Raw genomic sequence first — 5,408 nt, 5'->3', positions numbered from 1 at the left:
TCGCATACTGAGCCAAGTGACTTATTAACAGAGAAAAGCATTATTACCTCCTAGCTCAGACACCACTGGATGAATGAATCCTAAGAACACAATTACATGTGGTTTTAACAGGAGACACTGAGTTATGAGACTCTAGATTCTAATATTAGAGTGTCTGAAATGCATTCACTTGTGATAAGAATATTGAAAATGCAAGTTGTTGCTGAATGCATTCCTTATTAATTTTCCTTCAACACGTCATATAATTAACTGACAATCATCAGCTCTTAAAACAACAGGAACATCGCCTCAGCAAGTTTGTTGTGAAATAAAAGGGTGACGTGTCAAAAATGTGCTAGGAATAGAAGAGGTGACATCATCTGTGGTGTGGTGATGAGCTTTTCTTGCATACCTCCAAAAAAGGAAAAGAAAACTCGTGTTTTGGTACACAATGCCAAGTTTTAATACTTTTCGTCTTTATTGGTTTTTTTTTTTTTTTTTTACTGTGATAATTAACGTTCAACCACAAATATCAAAGGAAAATATTTGGGGACACGTGTTTTCACGTGGCTAACTTTTCACTTCTGTAAAGTGTGAGTGGTAACCCACTGAGGCAGCATCCTCTGCTTTCCTCTTTCAAAGACATCCAGACTCAATCTCTAGCCTCTGAGGTTAAAGCCCAGAAAACTGCATTTTTAACTATCATCCCTAGTGATTCTTGCACACATTAAATTTGAGAACCACTTCTTTGAGTATATAAAATGGAATTGAAACTTAATGATGTATGTTCCCTTATTTTTGAAGTACTTTAAAGCTATCGTAATAGTAAACTCCATTAACAGAAATTCAGAAAATTAACACGAGATACCCCATTTTACAAGAAATCAAGTCTAAGACTATAGTAAGAATCAATAAATATTTGCCAAATAAATGACTAGAAATAACTAATAACATGAAGAAATGTAGTTGAGACAAGGAGTTATGAATTATTTGACTCTACCAGTATCAAAAAGATAAATCATTAAAGCTGCTGTATCATCTGTATTAAACTTGTATTCACAGTCCAAAGTAACCTACAAACTTATGGATCTCAATAAGATTCTTCATTTTTTTCTCACTTGTTGGGGGAGGGGAAGATTATGATATATTCAACCAGAAGCAAAAATAAAATATAAATCACACCAACAAACCTTTGCAATTTTTTCTGTTCCTATATCTTTGTTTTGACTTTTTTAGATTTTTTTCTTGATGCAAGTGTTATTAGTATCCATCTACTTGAGCTCTTCATGGATAGGGCTGCTTGTCTATGGTCAGGGGTTAGTCACTGGTCCCATAACTCATGAGTAGAGTTCACTGATAATGCAGGTAGGAATCCTCCGACTAGCAACTGTTCCCACAACACTGGTTTGTCCTAGTTTGACTAGCAGCTCCTCCCACAACACTGGTTTGAGAAACGACACTTGCTTCCACCTAATGCCAACAGCAGTGCTCGCATCACAGCCCCTATCTAGCACCCAAACGAGGAAATGAGATATCTACGCATTTTTTGCATTTTGAAATACAAAAATATTTTCAAATTATAGAAAAAAAATTTTAATTTTTTTTTTAATTTATGTTTTAGAGACAGAGAGAGAGCACGCGAGCAGGGGAGGGTCAGAGAGAGAGGGAGACACAAAATCCAAAGACAGGCTCCAGGTTCTGAGCTGTCAGCACAGAGACTGACGTGAGGCTCAAACCCACAAACTGTGAGATCATGACTTGAGCCAAAGTCGGATGCTTAACTGACTGAGCCACCCAGGCTCCCCAAATTATAGAAAATTTAAAACATGAAAAAAATTAATCATTTTGACATTATCCTATACGCTTATCACAATCACATATGAATCTATTTGTAATTATTAATTATATTTTCTCAGTTAAAAGTAAGTCATATTTTTCATATTTATATTTAATAGTTGTATAATGTTCCTTCAAATGGACAAACCACAGTCTACCTAAACTGTCCCTATAGTTAGACACTTACATTGTTTCTAAAGTCTTACTATCAGGGCACCTGGGTGGCTCAGTTGGTTAAGCACCTAACTCTTGGTTTCAGCTCAGGTCATGATTTCATGGTTTGTGAGTTTGAGACCCACACTAGGCTCCATGTTGATAGTGCAGAGCCTGCTTTGAATTCTTTCTCTCCCTCTCTCTCTGCCTCTCCCCTGCTTGTTCTCTCTTTCTCTCTCTCTCAAAATAAATAAAAACATTTTAAGTCTTACTATCATAAATCATGTTTTGATGAATATTTGTGGTGTTTTCTATATTTTGAATTACTACCTTGGCGCAGATTCCCAGTTCTGGGATTAATAAAGCAAAAGTATAATATTTTTATTGATTTTTGGAAAAGGTATAACAGTTTAAAGAGCCCCAACAAAGGTATTATTAGTTTACTTTTTCACAGTATCCTTGTCAAAACTGGATGTACTTCTTTGTTTTTGCTAATTAAATAAAAAAGCAGTCCCTTTGCTGATACTGTGCTCTGCAGCCCTTTTTTTCTCCAGCTATATTTACAGTAAAGCTCTTTGAAAACTAGAACTAGGAAAGCTGCAAATGAGCAGAATCTCAGTAAAAGAATGGATGCCCAAAACAATTACAACCAGCCGGTGAAGAAGGCTGGGAAGATACCAGAATAACTGCACAAAGAGGAAGATGCAGACTGTGTGGAAACAGAATGAGTTCAGTGTCTGGAGCTCCACGACGGCCAAGTGGCCACAGGGCTGGGGTTTGGGAAGGAAGGCAGAGAACCAACATTGTTGACCTACCGTATGAACTAACACATGCACCAGCAACCATGCTAGATACTCTGGAGACAATACATGATTTCATAGAGGCAACAGTGCCGCACACGACTGTGCTGGGTTAAACAGCATCCCTCCAAAATTTCTTGTCCACTCAGAAGTTCACAATGTGACCTTGTTTGGAAACAGTGTCTTTGCAGATGTAATTAGTTAAGTTCAAGCCATACTGGCTCTTTCCTCTGGGCTGCCAACATGACATCTAGACTGAAGAAGACCGGGAAACTTCGAGGCCACATAAGCCATGGCCACAGCCGCATCAGCAAGCACTGGAAGCATCCAGGAGGCCGAGGTAATGGCAGCATGCATCACCACAGGATCAAATTTGACAAATATCCAGGTTACTTTGGAAAAACGGGTATAAGGCATTACCACTTAAAAAGGAACCAGAGCTTCTGCCCGACTGTCAACCTTGATAAACTGGACCTTGGTCAGTAAGCAGTCACAGGTAAAGGCTGCCAAAAACAAGCCTGGAGCTGCTCCCGTCATTGAGGTGGTAAGATCGGCCTACGACAAAGTTTTGGGAAAGGAAAAGCTCTGCAAACAGCTTGTCATCGTGAAGGCCAGACCCTTCAGCAGAAGAGCTAAGAAGATTAAGGTTGTGGGGGAACCCGTGTCCTGGTAGCTTGAAGTCACATGAAGGGAGGTTCATTAAATACTAGCAAGTGCTTAAAAAAAAAATCAGGCCATACTACATTAGAGTGAACCCCAAATCCAATGACTAACATCCTTATGGAAAGGCCATGTGAAGACGCAGAAACAGATCAACACACTTTGGAAAGAACATGCGGCACCAAGTCAGAGACAGCAGTGATATTTTATTCTGGATTTACAGATGAAAACGAAGTTCAGAGAGATTCAGTGTCCTCTAAATGCCTGTAAGTAGCAGAGACAGGAATCAAACTGAAGCAGCCTGACTCCAACCTGTGCTTCCTTCTACATTTTGCTGCTTCACAGGAACCTTTGGTTCGAAGCCTGGTTGTATCACTAGTTTGCTGTGTGGGCTTGAGAAGTGCACATAATCTCTTTTGGCCTTAGTTCACTGTGTGTAAAACAAAGTTACTAGGGTTGTTAACTTCTTTTTTCATTAAAAACATGTTTTTAAGTTTATTTATTTTGAGATAGAGCATGCATAAACACAAAAGAGGAGGAAGGGCAGAGAGAGGGGGAGAGGGAATCCTAAGCAGGCTCTGTGCTTTCTGCACAGAGCCAGACAGAGTTCAATCTCACAAACCATGAGGTCATGACCTGAGCCGAAATCAAGAGTCGGATACTTAACCTACTGAGCCACCCAGGTGCCCCTGAGGCAGTTGATTTCTGAGGTCCTTCTTCCTCTACAGCATTCTGCAAGGTAGCTGCCCACCTACAACTCTAATCCTGTTAGTACCTCCAGTGAGTGAGGCTCAAGGAGCCTGGAGAATCCTTGCCCGTGGCTCCACCAAAGGCATTTCCTATACTCAATCCAGGTCCACAACAGATTTATACGAAAGGACCTACAAGAAAGAAGCCTTGAGATCCTTAATACCATGGAGTTTGAGTCAGAAACCTCCTCATATTAGAGGCCACATTGTATCTTATTAAAGAAACAGCTTAAGATAAAAGTCAGCACGCTCAGAGCAGAACACTCCGCAACCAACTCTCTTTTTTCATATCCTTGACTTCAGTGATGGGTTTTGCAAATAGAATGCCATTTCTGTATTAGGCTTCATAGCACATTCCCATGCTCTAGAATTATAAACACTTTATACTAGACTCACTACTTGTCTCCAAACTGTAAGGAACAGCCATTATGAATGGTTTCAAATCCTCTGCACCAAACTATTTAGTATCTCTCTCTCTTTTCAGTGAGAAATAAAAGAATAGCAATAACAGTTTTGTATTACAAAGTGTCTGTTGTATACCAATGAATGAGCCCTACACATCTAGCATCTCATTCAACCCTCAGAACTCTGACACTATAGTTGCTGTTTTTATTCTCATGTTTTCTAGGATGGATCTGAGGACTAAGAAGCCCAAGGCTATTGAGTCATTTAATATACGCTTATTAAACTTCTCTATATACCAGGCACGAGGGCTAAAAAGAACAAGGACATGGACGTTAAGTAACAATTTTGATTAAATATATACCCACAAAAGAAAAAATCTGATGGAGTGCCTGGGTGGCTCAGTCGGTTAAGCGACCAACTTCGGCTCAGGTCATGATCTCATGGTTCATGGGTTCAAGCCCCGTGCTGGGCTCTGGGCTGACAGCTCATAGCCTGGAGCCTGTTTCAGATTCTATGTCTCCCTCTCTCTCTGACCCTCCCCTGCTCACGCTTGCTCACTCTCTCTCTCTCTCTCTCAGAAATAAATAAAACATGGGGCGCCTGGGTGGCTCAGTCGGTTAGTGTCTGGCTTCGGCTCAGGTCATGATCTCGCGGTTCGTGGGTTCGAGCCCTGCGTCGGGCTCTGTGCTGACAGCTCAGAGCCTGGAGCCTGTTTCAGATTCTATGTCTCCCTCTCTCTCTGACCCTCTGCTGCTCACGTTCTCTCTCTCTCTCTCAGAAATAATAATAAAAAAGAGAATAAAAAAAGAAAAAAAAGAAATAAATA

General features: G+C 40.3%; 1 pseudogene; it reads left to right on the top strand.

The window, feature by feature from the left end:
• Nucleotides 1-3,011: 3,011 nt before the first annotated feature.
• Nucleotides 3,012-3,441, top strand: LOC144231093 (large ribosomal subunit protein uL15 pseudogene; annotated as a pseudogene).
• Nucleotides 3,442-5,408: the final 1,967 nt, after the last annotated feature.

This window comes from Crocuta crocuta, unplaced genomic scaffold (assembly GCF_008692635.1).
Source record: "Crocuta crocuta isolate KB4526 unplaced genomic scaffold, BGI_CrCroc_1.0 scaffold4, whole genome shotgun sequence".
Taxonomy (NCBI): domain Eukaryota; kingdom Metazoa; phylum Chordata; class Mammalia; order Carnivora; family Hyaenidae; genus Crocuta; species Crocuta crocuta.
The sequence above is the reverse complement of the archived record's forward strand: the minus strand, read 5'-3'. Positions and strand labels throughout refer to the sequence as shown.